Raw genomic sequence first — 18,108 nt, forward strand, 5'->3', positions numbered from 1 at the left:
TGTGTTTACGTCCCCGTAACTTAGCGGTTCGGCAAAAAGAGACCGAAAGAATAAGTACTAGGCTTACAAAGAATAAGTCCTGGGTTCGATTTGCTCGACTAAAGGCGGTGCTCCAGCATGGCCGCAGTCAAATGACTGAAACAAGTAAAAGAGTAAAGAAATAGTCTGGGCAGCTGAAACTAGCTCGAGATGGCGATGGGTGATAGGAGACCACAAGTGGAACCCTTCCACAAGTTCAGCTCGGCCCTCATTGCCCCATTGAGATAAAGGGTGCTGGCTACGGGGCCAGATGCTTATGACCCTGAGATACTTGCTGATGGTATGGAAGGGGTTTCCAATAATGCAATGGATTTAAAAGAGCTTGCAAAATGTCTGCAGTTCCTTCATTGGGCACAACATCTCTGATGTTAACCCTAACCCTAACCCATGCTGGCATGGGTTTGACAGTTTAACAGGAGCTGACCAGCTGAAGGACTATTCAGGCACCCTGTCTGTTTTGGCATGGTTTCTATGGCTGGATGCCCTCCCTAACACCAACCACTTTACAGAGTATACTGGGTACTTTTACGCAGTGCCGGATAGTAATGTTTATATACCAACAGAATGTGGCAGGCCTATAAAGGATGATGTTACTGTTTTAGTCCCAGGAAAACATCTTTTCCAGCTGGCTATTGACACACAGTTTGTGTCCATATAACATTTGTAAAGGAGGTCTTCGCCCCCATCTCTCTAGCCTTACACGATCACTACCATTACCACAAACATTGTCGTCATTTTCTCACCTTTCCTTTTTCTGTCTCTCTTCAGGGAGTTCCAAGTGTTGAACCCAGAGAAAAGTTTTGAAGAAACTTGACATTCAGATTAGAACAAGGTGGTGACCCTGTTGTTACGGTAACAACAAATTGGGTAAGTTTGACATTATTGTTGTTTAACCCCAGGTTATTCCTGATCCCCCATAGACCTGTGTTCAAAGATCTTCCAGTTGTGATCTTCGCCTCTTGTATTTAAACCTAGTGTAACTAAGACTACATTATCAAATATTGTTGCTTACGACATCAAGGGTTCCAGTTGATCCGATCAACGGAACAGCGTGCTCATGAAATTAACGTGCAAGTGGCTGAGCACTCCACGGACACGTGTACCCTTAACGTAGTTCTCGGGGATATTCAGCGTGACACAGTGTGACAAGGTTGACCCTTTGAATTACAGGCACAACAGAAACAGGAAGTAAGAGTGAGAGAAAGTTGTGGTGGAAGAGTACAGCAGGGTTCGCCACCATCCCCTGCCGGAGCCTCGTGGAGCTTTAGGTGTTTTCGCTCAATAAACACTCACAACGCCCATTCTGGGAATCGAAACCGCGATCCTATGACCGCGAGTCCCCTGCCCTAACCACTGGCCCATTGCGCCTCCACGTTTATCAATTATACAGTTTACTAAATTAGCATTGGTGGTTATAGTTGCAATTGTTTAGCCACGGGTCAGTCTTGATCCAGCAGACCTATGATCAAAGATGCTCCAGCTGTGATCATCCTGCTTTTTATTCAGGCATAGTGTATCTAGGACCACATTATCTAATGTTTAATATAATAGTATTAGTGGCTATAGCTGTTGTTTAGCACCAGGTCAGTCTTGATCCAGTTCATCTATGCTCAAAGATGTTCCAAACGTGACCACCCCATCTTTTATTCAGACACAGTGTATCTAGGACTACACTATCTGATGTATAGTATAGCAGTTAATATTAGTGGCTATAGCTACTGTTGTTTAATCCTAGTTCAGTCCTGATCCTGCAGACTTATAGACAAAGTTGTTCCAACTGTGACCATCCCGTCTTTTATTCAGACATGGTCTATCTAGGAATACATTACCTAATGTACAGTGGAGTAGTTAGTATTAGTGGTTGTAGTTGTAGTATAAACTTGAGGTCAGTTTTCTTCCAGCTGACCTATGACCAGTGATATTCCAGTTGGACCATCCCATCTCTTATTGAGGCATAGTGTATCTAGGACTGCATTATTAAATGGTACAGTAGTTGTGTGTATAGTTGGTTAACCCCCAGATTAGTTCTAATCCAGTAGACCTATGCTCAAAAGATGTTACAGCAGTGGTCTCCCATCTCTTATTACAGACATATTGTATCTAGGACTACATTATTAAATATATAACTTAGTAGTTAATATTGACTTCAAATTTCGGCACAAAGCCAGCAATTTTGGTTCAAATATTTTCGCATCCCAACCGATGTACCAATCTATTTTTCGCATCCCAACCGATGTACCAATCTATTTTCACATCCCAACCGATGTACCAATCTATTTTCACATCCCAACCAATGTACCAATCTATTTTTCGCATTCTGAAGAGATTTACTAAAACTAGTAAATCGAAACGATCATAAATGCTACCTTCACCATTGCTCCCTTCTTTGGTATCTAATTAAATTAAAGGCATACCAGTGAAAACAATGAGTTTCCCTTTATTATTACATCCATTTTCTTCTATATATATATATATATATAAATTTATATAAGGGCATATTATTATGGTAGTTTGACTTTTAGAGTCCCTCTTAGCATGAGGCATTCATGTATAGAAATGCCCTTATATAAATTAATAAATATATTTATAGGGAATTAATGATGGGTTTTTTTTCCCCTTATGAGGTTTTTTCAAGCTAACAACTTGATAAATTCTTACAGACTTTATCCTATTATTGAATTATATATATATGTGTGTGTGTGTGTGTGTGTGTGTGTGTACACTTAGATTTATATATGTGTGTGTATATATAATGTCAAAAGGATGTGCCTCCTCTACAGCAAGACACCCGTTTCTGTTTCTCTGTCACCTTTCATAATCTGATCCAAGGTCACCTCCTACGATACCCCTCTCCCTTTCAAAGGATCTTTGTCTTGCAAGTTACTTGATGACCTTGCTAGTTAGTGCTGGTGCCACGTAAAAAGTTCCCAGTCCACACTGTAAAGTGGTTAGGATTTGGAAGGGCATCCAGCAGTAAAGACCATGCTGAAACTGACCCCACCTGTACTGGTGTCATGTAAAAAGCACTCCGCCCACTCTGCATAGTGTTTGGTGCCAAAACAAACACAGATGTCTGGTGCAGTCTTCTGCCCAGCCAGCTCCTGCCAAACCGTCCAGTCTATGCCAGCATGAAAGCAGATGTTAAATGATGCTGATGATAGTACTGGCTCTCCATCAATTACTCTGATGAATGTTCCAGTTGATTTGTTCGACAGAACAGCCAGCTTGTGGTTTTAGTGTGCAAGTGGCTGAGTATTCTACAGATACACATAACTTTAAATGTAGTTCTCAGGGAGATTCAGTGTGACACCGAATGGGACAAGGCTGGCCCCTTTTGAATTACAGGTACTGGAGCAACATGAAATAAAGTGTTTTGCTCAAGGACACTACATGCTGTCCAGTAACAAACTCCCGACCTTATTATTGTTAGCCAAATACCCTAGCCACTAAGCCAGGCGCCTTCACACACACATATACATACATACATGATGGGCTATCCCGTCTGATTTTGTTTCTTCATAACCTCCAGATAAATGGATATTTTTTAATGAAATTTTCTATAAATATGCATCAGGTGGTGCAGATTTCTCTTATATTGCAGTTTGTAGCGAATTTTTTTTTCTGCAGGATGACGAGAGAGGTTTTGGAAAATTCACACGCGTCGGCTTTGTTTCCTCCTAACTTCCAGAAAATTGAGTATTTTTAAATTAAATTTCTCCAAATACTTTTCAGAGTATGTAGATTATGATTATATCGGAATTTTATATGAAAAAAAAAAAAGAGAAAAAATTCGTTAGATCGTACACATATCACATAATATCTACAAAATGAAACTTGAAATTTCGAGAAAAAATTGTTATGTCTCATTATGTATGTGTACAAGTCAACAAATTTTTTGTCTTTCGTATTAAATTCTGATATAATCATAATCTACATTCTCTGAAAGTTTTGAGGAAACAAAACCGACCAGAGTAAATTTTTCGAAACTCTTCTCTCCACCCACGGAAATATTATTTTTTCTCATCGAATTTCGATATAATCGGAATCTACATTATCTGAAGTGCACTTCTGGAAAATTTCTTAAAAAAATATCAGTTTTTCTGAAAGTTATGAGGAAACAAAGTCGTCAGAGGGAGGGGTATTCTTATACAGGTATGCCACTAAATTTTTATTGTCCTGTACAGACAGGACAATATCTTCATTACATTTAAAAGTCCGAAATGACGCAAAAGAACGGAGTTGATGTTTTTTTAATAATTATATTTTAGAAATTACAGGATGGGAATCGATAAGTTATCAACGATTCCATTATACAAGAACTTTGGTCTCCAAGAATTCCGAAACTGGTGGAGATTGGTCGCGTTAATGTTTCGTTTAAACTAGTCATGGGCAACATGTAGCCCGCGGGACAGTCTGCAAATTCATGCATAACGAAAAATTATCTCGAGTTTCTTTGTTTTGTTTTTTGGTAGTGCGGCCCGCCAGATATTGAACCTTGTCTCATGCGGCCCACTTCATCAAAACTGTTGCCTATACATGGTTTAAACTGTTACAAATCCCCCACCTGTAGGAAAGACACATGCAGGGAAAGGAGTTTTCACAGGCAGCATTCCAGTGAAGTTGGACTAGGCATAAAGGGCTGTGAAGAGCCTGACGGATTGGGCACAGCAAGGGTGACAAGAGGAAGGGATACTTTGAACAATGCCATTCTTGATATATAAAGGCGAGTCGGGCATGAATAGCTGTAGTATAAGATCAGCCAGTTCCTAGAAGCTATGTGGGTTTCTGTGTTAAGACTATCTTTCTCTCTCGCTCCTACCCCACACGCACTCATTCACATGCGTTCTCGTACACGCACTCAAGACACATTCATATGTACTCACACACATGCATTCGTATATGCACACACACACACACACACACATAACTATGTACACGTATAGACATATTCACTTGATTCACCATCGATACGTTCAGGTTTCAATAAGAAAAAAAGAAAAAAATTCCAGTAATAATAATAATAATAATCTTTTCTTTATTAAAAAAAAATCTAACCTCATAGGTATTATAAAAAAAAAAATAGTAAAGGAAATTTAAATCCTTCTCTCGTAACAGTAATTAATTATTATAGGCTAATTAATTAATTGGCCTCCAATCAAAGTTGAGGTCGGCCTTCACTTCCTTTTTTTATATTTATAAAACGGCTTACAAGGTTGCTTGCTTGCTTACTTGCTGCGAGACCACAATCTGTGGGGCCGCACATAACTAAAATCATACGCAAAGAGGGCCCCTTACGACCTCGAATCTCATCAGGTATTATCTATTATTCTATCTTAATTTGTCGACTTGAAACGTTAAGAAAACCATAATAATAATGATGGTGGTAATAATAATTCACTCAGTCAACCATCCTGCCCGACCATGCTGTGCCGGTCGGTAAAATAGACAAGGTGGCTGGCTGGCAATTTCTGTATGAATCTAAAAAAGACTACGTGTGTGTGTGTGTGTGTCTGTATATATATATATGTGTGTAATCGTACATGTACACACATATATATACAGACAGACACACACACACACATAGTCTTTATATATATATATATATATATATATATATATATATATATATATATATATATATATATATGTATAAATTGCGGCGGAATTCTGGTTTAAAACCCTTTTCTATTATTTTTTGGAATGTTTCAGAAAATTTTTGCGAATTTATAACGATTATGAAAAAACGAGAACTATTTTTTTTGTGTGTGCGTGTGTATGATTTGAGGGCGATTTAGCTGTTATTTCTAGCACCTCTAACCACCGTACTCCTCGCCATTACGGAAGAAAACCAGGCATGACAGCTATTCTGATGAGACATCGTTTTAATTTTTAAGTCATTATAACCTCTCGTAGGCTATATGTCTTATCATTTCATCCCGCCTGGTTAATATACAAGACCTTTATTTTTACCTCAACGGCCCCTACACACTGTTGGCTGTTATATATTAGTTTATTTCTATCAACAGTGGCGCACAAAATGTCTTCCATCTCCCTTCTTCGCCAATCCTTTTTCTTTGTACTTTAAACTTCATACTTCAGCTGCTGTCCTTTCAGTCACTCCCCCTCTCTTATCTTTTACCATGTCATTCTCCTCCCCTTCCTTATATAATCTATTCTACACTTCTCAGTCTCTCTTTTACCCCCCTCTCTATCATTTTTACCCTGTCATTTTTCTCTTTCTTTTACATCATTCTTTTTCTTCTCTCGTATCTTTTACCGTCTTTCTCCCCATCCCTCATAAACTGTTATATACTTCTCCGTCTCTTTCACCCCTCTCTCTTATCTTTTACCATGTCATTCTCCTCCCCTTCCTTATATAATCTATTCTACACTTCTCAGTCTCTCTTTTACCCCCTCTCTCTCATTTTTACCCTGTCATTTTCTCTTTCTTTTTCTTCTCTCGTATCTTTTACCGTCTTTCTCCCCATCCCTCATAAACTGTTATATACCTCTCCGTCTCTTTTACCCCTCTCTCTTATCTTTTACTTTGTCTTCCTCCTATGCATATACGCTAATGTATACTTCCCCCTCTCTTACCTTTTTACCCTTTCTGTTTGCTCTCCCTCTTAGCTTTTACTCTCTCTATTCTCTCCTTGCAATTGTAGTTACTAATCTCTCTCTTTTTATTTATTTCCTTCTCCCTCTCTTATCTTTTAGTCTTTCACACCACCCCTTATTATTTCTCTCTCTTGTCTTATATTCCTTTTCCCATCAACTCCTTTCATTATTCTTTAACTTTTAGCTCCCCCCCATCTCTTTGTCTTATTTCTTTTTTTCTTCCTTCTCTTCTATTCACTCTCATTTTAGTCTTTCTCTTTGTCATTTCCTCATTACTTATACCACTCCTCTCGTATATTTTCCTTTCTTACTCCCTCTCTCATTCTTTTTACTCTGTTTCCCTGTAGTTCCTCCTCCTTCGTCTTCACTTATAGTCTTTTACCCTTTTATCTTTCTCTTCCTCTTAATTTATTCACTCCCCTTATTTTACTTTGTTTCCCCCTACCGCTCTGTCTGTTTCTTTGTCTCTTTACGACTAGTTTGCTCTTACACCCTCTCCGTATTTATCTCTTAATCTCTCTTCCTTCACCCCATCATGTACACATATCTTTCTTTTTTTATCCTCCTCCTTCGACCATTTCTTTCTCCCTTTTTGTCTCGGAGTTCTTACTCTTTCTGTTTCTTCCTGTTTCTTTTTCCGGGTCATTCCGGATACATCCGTTGTTTTACGTCATCTATATAAATACACACACACAAAACTCTCTCTCTCTCTCTCTCTCTCTCTCTTTCTCTCTCTCTCTCTCTCTCTCTCTCTCTCTCACACACACAATTTTTTCACTTTGATTTCAGTGACTTGATTGCGGCCATGCTGGAGCACCGCCTTGAATGGTTTTAGTCGAAGAAATCAACCCCGGGACTTATTTTTAAAGCCTAGTACTTATTCTGTTAGTCTCTTTGCCGAACCGCTATGTTACAGAGACGTAAACACACCAACACCGGCTGTCAAGCAGTGGTGAGGGGCGAAGGTAAAGAATACGCACACTCGGTGCTTAGGATTAGGGGTTAGGGTTACGCCGAATACGGGTGGTGTGCGTATTCTTTTCCTCCGCCATGGTGAGGAACGCACGCACGCATATGATGGGATTTTTTCAGCTTCTGTCTATCAATTCTACTCACAAAGCTTCAGTGGGGCCGAGGCAATGTTAGAAGAAATATCATACTTTAACCTCTCAACACCTAAAATAAAACCACCCACCCTTATATAATGTTAGGTGGCCATGTATCTCCTCTCCAGAGAGAAACCTGTTCCTGTCCTTTCTATCATACTTTAACCCCTCAACACCTAACACAAAACCACCCACCCTTATATAATGTGAGGTAGCCATGTATCTCCTCACCAGCAAGAAACCTGTTCCTGTCCCTTCTATCATACTTTAACCCCTCAACACCTAACACAAAACCACCCACCCTTATATAATGTGAGGTAGCCATGTATCTCCTCACCAGCAAGAAACCTGTTCCTGTCCCTTCTATCATACTTTAACCTCTCAACACCTAACACAAAGCCACCCACCCTTATATAATGTGAGGTAGCCATGTATCTCCTCTCCAGTAAGAAACCTGTTCCTGTCCCTTCTATCATACTTTAAGCCCTCAACACCTAACATAAAACCAACCACCCATGAGGAGCTAATCTGCCCTTTCACAAGATTTGTTTTTAATCCTACTTTATGTCCAGACACCCTCCTCACAAGAATAGCAAGCTACTCAAGTGGAGAAAGAAGCTGGTTTGGTTGCTGACCACTTCACCATGAAACAAGTAGAACTGGTTCATATGATACCTGTAGCAAGTTTCATCGGCCTGTGATGTGATCACTGATCTCACCTGAGTAGTAGTAGTAGTAGTAGTAGTAGTAGTAATTGTCATGTATTATATTCTTTTACAGTGTCTTGTTGACACTACAATGAAAGTCTTCCCGACTTAGCACATGAGTTTACCTGTCAGATGAAGCCATACCATTACTTCATTTTGACTTCTTCATAGCGTTTTCTTGCAGAGATATTGGGGTGGGTTACCATTGCCTTCCCCCAACAAGATAACTGTTGGCCCACGGGAAGCTGATCCATCCTCCAACAGATCTTGTTCTCAGTCCTGCCGGGTATCCAGACACCCTTTTCACAAAGACTAGCAATCTACTCAAACAGGGAAGCCAGTTTAGTGGTCAACCTCTCAATCATGCAACAGGTAGCATTGGTTCACATGATACCAGTAGTAGGTCTCACCAGCCTTTGATGAGATCCCCCCCCCCCCACTTTCTATAATATACAGGGTGTCCACAAGGTCTGGGTACATGGAGTAAATAAAATCATAACATAAACAATTAAGTATAAGAAATAATAATTTCTTAAAGTATGTGTTAATCCCCATGTACCCAGACTTTGTGGACACCCTGTATGTATGTATATATATATATATTTATTTATATATATATATATAGGCACAGGAGTGGCTGTGTGGTAAGTAGCTTGCTTCCCAACCACATGGTTCTGGGTTCAGGCCCACTGCATGGCACCTTGGGCAAGTGTCTTCTACTATAGCCTCGGGCCGACCAAGGCCTTGTGAGTAGATTTGATAGACGGAAACTGAAAGAAGCCCGTCGTATATATGTATATATATGTATGTGTGTGTGTGTATATGTTTGTGCATCTGTGTTTGTTCCCCCAACATCGCTTGACAACCAATGCTGGTGTGTTTACGTCCCCCGTAACTTAGCAGTTCGGCAAAAGGAGGCCAATAGAATAAGTACTAGGCTTACAAAGAATAAGTCCTGGGGTCGATTTGCTTGACTAAAAGGCAGTGCTCCAGCATGGTCAGAGACAAATGACTGAAACAAGTAAAAAATTATATCTGTATCATTCTTGTCACGTATTGTATGCCTTGAAAGTGTTAATGACTTTACAACGAAAATCTTCCCAATTACGCACAAGTTCTCCCATCGGATGGATCCATAATGATACTTTGTTGTGACTTTCTTGGGGTGGTGTGCCATTGCCTTCCCCCAACAGGATGGCTGTTGGCCCATTTACTTGTTTCAGATCTTGTTTTTACTCCTGCTAGGTATCCAGGCACTCTCTTCACAAAAGTTCCAAGCAACTCGAGCAAGGAAGCCAGTTTAGTTGTCAACCGCTCAGCCATGGAACAGGTAGTTTTCGGTTTCCATGGTACCAGTAACAGGTCTCACCGGTCTGTGATGAGATCTCTGATCGGACCTGAGGATAAATACCCTGGTACTTTATCTGATGCTCTCATTACCCTCATGTACAGAAGCATGCAAGACAACATCACAAAGATTAGGCTTTCTTCATTAGGGGCCTCTTAAATACTTGTTGACCATCTGCAAGGATAATGTGTGGCTTGCATTACAATACATTTTTATCATTTACTTGTTTCACTTACTAGACTGCACTCTCTCATTCACTCTCTCACACTCGCATACATTCATTCCCTCACACTTGCACACATTGGCTCTTTCACGTTCACTCTTTCACAGTCATTCGCATTCACTCTTTTACACTCATTTTCATTCACTCTCACTCGCATTCACACTCACTCGCACTCACTCACTCTCTCACATTCACTCTCTCATACTATGGTACTACTTTCATATCAGTTAGTTGAACAAATCGCCCCCAGGACTTATTCTTTGTAAGCTTACTTAGTACTTATTCTATCAGTCCCTTTTGCCAAACCGCTAAGATACGGGGACATAAACATGCCAGCATCGGTTGTCAAGCGATGGCGAGGGGACAAACACACACACACACACACATATGGGGTTCTTTCAGTTTCCATGTACCAGATCCACGCACAAGGCTTTGGTCGGCTGAAAGCTATAGGAGAAGAGTGCCACACAGTGGGACTGAACCCGGAACCATGTGGTTGGGAAGCAAGCTACTTATCGCACAGCCACTCCTGCTGTTCATATATCTGGGACATACAGACATCATAGGCAACATTACTGTCCCACATTTCTCATACAATGCTGCTATTACAAACATGCAGGCATCCTCATTCATACCACAATGCTTGCTCATATATCTGGGACAGTTCTGTTGCTGCAAATGCACACACATCCTACACCACATTACAATGTTGCTCTCTTAGCTGTTACACACACAGCCACAACCATACCACAACATTGCTCATATATCTGGGACAGTGCTACAGTTAGAACACAGGTATTCTAGGTCACATTACAATGCTGTTAGCTGTGGATAGTGTTGCTGTTGAGCACAAAGGCTTCCATGACCGTATTATAATATTGCCTACATATCTGGAACAGTCCTGCTGTCGGGAACACACAGACGGCCTACACCACATCACAATGTTGAGATCTTTTCCCTTTGAATGGCACATCGAGAAATTAATTTTTCGTAGCTAAACACTTTCAAACTTCGGACACTGGTAGAATGTGTCATATAAAACATCTTTTGCTCTTAGTGTTGTTGAGAAAAGTTTATAAAAATGCCAAGAGTAAATGATGTTTTATGTGACACATTCTACCAGTATACGAAATTTGAAAGTGTTTAGTTACAGAAAATTATTTTTTAAATATGCCGGCCAAAGGGAAAAGATCCCAATGTTGCTCATACATTGGGTTATCCCATAGATAATGCGTTTTTTTCAGTTGCATGAATTAAAAATTGGAGGATGGGATAAACTACTTGCATCAACTTGCTATAAAAGCAAGTAGTAATTTTACCTTGTCCTTATTCTTAGTGCAAGTTTTGAAGAGTGCAGTTCAATTTTAAGTTATTTTTTGAAAGCTATAAAGGAAGTGACAAAAGAGCATATTTGGCATCTTAAGAGCTTGACGAGAATGTCCTGCAAACCCCGGTGGAACAAAATCCCATTGTAATTGTTGAGGAACTAGCAGAGAAGCTAACATCCTAAACTGCATTGCAGTACTGCTGGTTTAGCTGGGATAGTGTTGCTGTTAAACATGCAGGCTTCCATGATCATATTACAATACTGCTTACATATCTTGAGCAGTCCTGCTGTCAGGAACAGGAAGACATCCTAAACACGTCACAATGCTGTTCATGTATCTGGGACAGTACTGTTGTTACAAACACACACATACACACACACTTGTATCCTAGGCCAATGTTACGATACTGCTTTCATATTAGGGACAGTACTGTTTACATATTGGGGACAGCCATTCTGTCACAAATACGCAGATATATCCTGAACCATGCCACAATACTGCTCACATATCTAGAATAGTGTTTCTGTTAAACACACGGACTTTCATAATTACATTACAATATTCTTTACATATCTGGGACACCTACTGTTAGGAACACCGACCTCCTAAACCTCATTACAATGCTGTTCATATATCTGAGACATGGCTGCTGTTACACTCACACTCTCTCTCTTTCTCTCACATTCTAGACTAACATTACGATACTCCTTTCATATCGGACAGCACTACTCACATATTTGGGACGACTCTTGTTACAAACACAGATATCTTGGGCTGTATACTCTTTTTTTTTTTTACTCTTGTGAGTGGATTTGGTAGACGGAAACTGAAAGAAGCCCGTCGTATATATATATATATATATATATATATATATATATATATATATGTATATGTATATATATATATATGTATGTATATATATGTATATATATGTATGTATATATATGTATATATATGTATGTATATATATGTATATATATGTATGTATATATATGTATATATATATATATATATATATATATATATATATATATGTATATATATATATGTATATATATATATGTATATATATATATGTATATATATATATGTATATATATATATGTATATATATATATGTATATATATATATGTATATATATATATGTATATATATATGTATGTATATATATCGTCGTCGTTTAACGTCTGCTTTCCATGCTAGCATGGGTTGGATGATTTGACTGAGGACTGGTGATATATATATATATATATATATATATATATATATATATATATATATATATATATATATATATATATATATATATGTATGTGTGTGTGTATATGTTTGTGTGTCTGTGTTTTTCCCCCCAACATCGCTTGACAACCGATGTTGGTATGTTTACGTCACCGTTACTTAGCGGTTCGGCAAAAGAGACCGATAGAATAAGTCCTGGGGTTGATTTGCTCGACTAAAGGTGGTGCTCCAGCATAGCCACAGTCAAATGACTGAAATAAGTAAAAGAGTAACGAACACATTTTTTTTTCTTTTTACATGAATCGCCACCTCATTATTGCCCCACTTTTTACATGAATCACTCTCTCATTATCACCCCACTTTAATGCCCCCTTGGAACGTTCTACCACCCACTTTTAGAACCATTGCTATAGACCATACTAAAATATTGTTCATATATCTGGAACAATGCTGTTGTCACCCACAAACATCTTAAAGAACATTAGAATGCTGCTTACATATCTGGGACATTCCTGCTGTAACAAACACACTCAAGACATCCTAAACCACAATATAATACTGCTCACATATTTAGGACAGTATTGCTTATTACAAGGAAACATCCTAAACCAATAGGGAGGCATTCTGTGTTTTTTTATACTGGAAAGACACATTGAAAGTGACTACTGACTTAGTCATACTGTTTGACACCATCTGACAAAGTGTCATTGAAGTGAAGTACCACCTGATAAGGACTCATTTTTAACACACACACACACACACACACTCACTCTCTTTCTCTCTCTCTCGCTACATCTATAATTTTATGATATATAATTAATCATAGAAATTTAAACAAAATGTGGCTGTGTGGTAAGTAGCTTGCTTACCAACCACATGGTTCCGGGTTCAGTCCCACTGCGTGGCACTGTGGGCAAGTGTCTTCTACTATAGCCTCGGGAGTGGATTTGGTAGATGGAAACTAAAAGAAGCCTGTTGTATATATGTGTGTATGTTCATCCCCCACCTCGTTTGACAACTGATATTTGTGTATTTACTTCACTGTAACTTAGCAGTTCAGCAAAAGAGACTGATAGAACAAGTACTAGTACTTTAAAAACGTGCTTGGGTTGATTCATTTGACTAAAATTCTTCAAGGTGGTGCCCCAGTATGGCCACAGTCTAATGACTGAAGCCAGTAAAAGATAAAACCATCATCATCATTTAATGTTTGTTTTCAATGCTGGCATGGGTTGAACAGCTTGACAAGAACTGGCAAAACCAGGGGGCTGCACCAGGCTCCATTGCTGGATGCCCTTCCTAATGCCCACCACTTTGCAGTGTGTGCTGCGTGCTTCTCCAATTTGAAGTGGATGTCGTGTTAGAACAAAGAATACTGCATTATTTGCCATGAGGGAACTTCTATGGACTTGTGATGCATAAAAGCACTTATGTTTATATCACTGGCATGTGATAACTATCCACTACTACCACCACCAGAACTGCCTGATCATGTGATTTTGGCCTTTCTTGGCCTTGCCAGTGGCAGATTCCCGCAGCTAGACATAATAGCTGATTCCCCATTGGTGATATATAAACAAAAAATGCACCCACAGAAAATGATATCAATTATAGATCGCACCTTAAGCCGACAATTGTTTCTATTGCATTAACTCACACACACACACACACATATCTCAAAGGATATTAAAATCAAATACCCTGAATTTCTTGAAATTCTGCAAAAGGATATTTGGATTACCTGTCAAACATGAGGATTTACCTGGGATATGTATTCTACTTACATTTACTGGTATCTGATTGTTGAACATTTATAACCAAATTCTTTTAATACTAAGTGCTTTATTGATATCTGCCAAGACTTTTTAATCCCATTTTTACTTCGCCCATGCTACCGTACTTGCCCCTACGTCTCCAACACCACCATCCTCACAGGCACCCATCATTGTCCCTATCACATCACCAACTCCTTTACCTGCACTTCCAGCAACTTCATTTACTGCATCTCCTGCTCTTTCTGCCCTTCCCTGTACATCAGTCAAACAAGACGCTGCTTGGCTGACTGGTTCACGGAGCACCCCTGGACTCGGCAATGACACCGCGGTCTCGCGCCATTTCTGCTCTACCAGTCATTCACTACAACATCTGTCTGTCTGTCTTTGCACAGTGGCCATCAAGACTCCTACCTTTGCCATGAACAGGAATTAATCTTCTCTCTCCACACCTTTGTGCCACATGGGTTCAACTCCCCCTCCTCTCTTCATTGATATCACCACATCCCACCCCTTTTCAGCACTTCCTCGTGTGTGTGTATATATTTATATATATATATATATATATATATATATATATATAAATCTATTCAAGCATTGGTGTCGAAAATAACCAGTGGGCTTATAAAAAATAATTAACAGCGACAGAGGCAGTATTACATCAGTAATGTATAGAATCTCACTGTCTATTCAGGCACTGGTATCGATTCACAGAAAACCAAGAAATCCTAAATTTCACTCCTCAGCTATTAGTGTGGTTCTGGGTGTGTATGTATATACACACACACACACACGACAAGCTTCTTTCAGTTTCTGCCTACTAAATCCACTCACAAGATTTTAGTCAGCCTGTGGCTATAGCAGAAGTCACTTGGCCAAGGTGCCATGCGATGTGGGAGCGAACCCAGAACCATGTGGCCTGGAAGCGAGCTTCTTACCACGCATGCTCCTACTTCTTTAAAATAATGCTACGTACTAACCCCCCCCACCTCCACCCCCACCCCCGCATCATCACTCTAGATAGTCATAGTAGTAACACATTTGCTTATGTCTGTATGGTGGAGATTGACTCGGGGTTTAACAACTGGCTTTCCATTTGTCGGTGTGACGATGCTCTGTCTACCTGACCGTATGCAGGTACCACGAAGGAAAGAATTACTTTCCGCTATTGTTTTTCCTCTTCTGCCTCCTTTCTCTCGCCTCTTACCTCTGTTCCACCCCTTCATTGCTTTTCTTTCTCTCCCCCCCCCCTCTCCTTATCTTCCTCTTCACCTTTTCTCTCTTCTGCATTCCTTTCTCCTGCCTCTTACCTCTTCCCCCTCTTTCTCTTTACTCTTTCTTTCTCTCACCACCTCCTTTAGTTTCTCTTACCTCCCCTTATATCTCTTCCCCTTTACTCTTTCACCTCTCACCACCTCCTTTAGTTTCTCTTACCTCCCCTTACATTTCTCCCCCCCCCCTCCTTCGTTTCTTCTCTCTTTGCCTTACTATCTTTTTTTCACTTCCTTTTCCACTTTCCCTCTCTCTTTCTTCATCTATACTCTCCCTACCTCCATTTATCTTTCTTTCCTCTCTTTTCCCTCCCCTTTTTTCACATCCCTTATCACTTCCTCTTTTCCTCTATCCTTTTCATCTTCCTCCCTCTCTCTACATCTCAACCTTTCTTCTTTCATTCTTTCTTCTCTACTCTCCCTCCTCTCCTATTTTTTCTTATCATCTCTCCCCATCTTCCAGCCTTCCTCTCTATCATATCGGCTTTCTGTTAATTTGCTCTCTCTCCTCCTGCTACTCAAACTTCCGGTTGCTGCCATTCCTATTATCCCTCTTCCCATAACTCCAATTACCACCACCGTGTTACCTCTTTAATGACAACACAAATTGCTCACTGCTTCCTGATTGCTTCTAAGTTGCTTCGTTATCGTCTGCCACTCCCACCACCATCTGCATCGTTTTTAACCCCCATCGCCTCACTGGAGTACCTCTTCATTTTAGAGATAACAGCCAAATCTCATAAATCACACCTCACTTTCTTAAAAAGTGTATTCAGTAATGTGGGCCCTATTGATCATGTTTGGAACATGAAGCCTTGATCAGAGATCTCCTCTGTGAGGCCTGACCCATGACTGAACAACAACAACAACCTACTTGGTTGTTCAACCTGCTAGAAATAGTAGCTGAATCTCCTTCAAATTGCATCTTGGATTTTAAATTAAATTTATATGTTGAAAAATGTAGTCGTAAATAAAGGAAATAACAGGATGTTCATTGGTTCTTGAGATTACCCCCCCCCCTCCCTTAATTGCCATTTGGTAATCCTGGCACATCCTCTAGAGCAGGTGTTTTCAAACTTTTTGACTTGCGGACCCCTTTATATTTCAGGCTTTACCTTATAAACGCTGATGAAATTTATACATAAATATTTGCTTAAAATAAAATATATTTTTACATTTATTTATTTAACAGTATTTAACAAATAGGTTTATTGTCAATTAAAAGATTTCGATTAAAAAACATATATAAAATCAAATTGCCCATAAAAAGTATTTGCTGTCTACGGACCCCCTGTCTTGTCCTTGCGGACCACAGTTTGAAAACCCCTGCTCTAGAGGCATAGGTGAGTTTAAGAAGTCGAAAGTTTGTTAATTGGTATTTGATATACCTGTATTCGTCTGTACTGTTCAGTCATGCAGCTGACCAATCCAAGCAAATTTCTCTTAGCTCATTTTTGTTCAAATCATTTTTGTTTAAGTCATGCAAATTACTTGGGCCCTTTTGTATAAATCTAAGTCTTTTGGGAACTGGGGATATTTTAGGACAATCATCATTCCGAGGATACCTATTGAAGCAGAAACGTGTTCACAGATGTCCTCTTTGTCTTCAGTCAATAAACCTGTCTTCTTTTTTTTAACCTTTAGCATACTGTAGGTGCATTATGTTACCATAGAGTTTTCTCCCTTCTAGTAACAGGACAGTCGCAGGGAAGACAATTCTAGAGAAAATGCAGTGCGCTAAAGGTTAATGGCTTGTCAACTTTGGAGTAGTCTTGTTTCTTGCAATTATCTCTTTCTCATCTGGAACTAACCTTAATTACTATTTGGTAATTATGACACATCTAGAGGTTGAGGTTTCAATAAACTAATAGCATGGTATTTGATATATCTGTCTTTGTCTATGTTGTTCAAATACATGCTGTTGGCCACTCCAAGCACTTAGCTCATTTTTGTTTAAATCCTGCAAATTCCATTTCGTTTTTGTATCTGGTTTGCAAAATTTTGTATGTGAATTCATGTGTTAAAACAAATTTTGTTGTAGAACAAGTAGAAATATAAATTTTATTCAACGCATAGATACTGAACAGTATAGATATAAAGGATAAAATCTTTTTTTTTTTCTTTTTAAAAGCAGAAAAATTTGTCAGCAGCCAGCCATGAGGATCAAACTCACATCCCTCCAATATCCGGTTGGAATGCTAGTCATTATGCAAATATAGTTAACACACACACTGGTTCTATTCCCTTCCTTTATTATTAGTCAGTTAAATATCCAACTAACTAATTTTCAATGACTACTGACTTAGTCCGATATAGAGTCTGAAATCTTGAATAAACAAGTGGAATCGAACCAGTGTGTGTGTGTTAATTATATTGTCTCCCTAGACACAACATGCAAACTCCCTTGGCTATAAATGTAGGACAAGTGTTATGCTTATGAAGACATATGTCCATGA

The 18,108-nt window shown here is 39.2% G+C and overlaps 1 protein-coding gene across 2 annotated transcripts in view; it reads left to right on the forward strand.

Annotated features, from left to right (window-relative positions):
- Nucleotides 1–18,108, forward strand: part of LOC106876734 (ubiquitin-like modifier-activating enzyme 1) — an 80,425-nt gene that overhangs the window by 13,203 nt on the left and 49,114 nt on the right. The window contains exon 2 of one of the 2 annotated variants that reach the window (XM_089344869.1): nt 808–906. The gene's annotated coding sequence lies outside the window, so the exon portion shown is untranslated. Of the gene's footprint in view, nt 1–807; nt 907–5,220; nt 5,353–18,108 lie in introns of those variants that run through there. The other variant, XM_089344868.1, reaches the window with a different exon arrangement.

Source organism: Octopus bimaculoides, chromosome 29 (assembly GCF_046866305.1).
Source record: "Octopus bimaculoides isolate indiv1 chromosome 29, ASM4686630v1, whole genome shotgun sequence".
In the NCBI taxonomy this organism is placed as follows: Eukaryota; Metazoa; Mollusca; class Cephalopoda; order Octopoda; family Octopodidae; genus Octopus; species Octopus bimaculoides.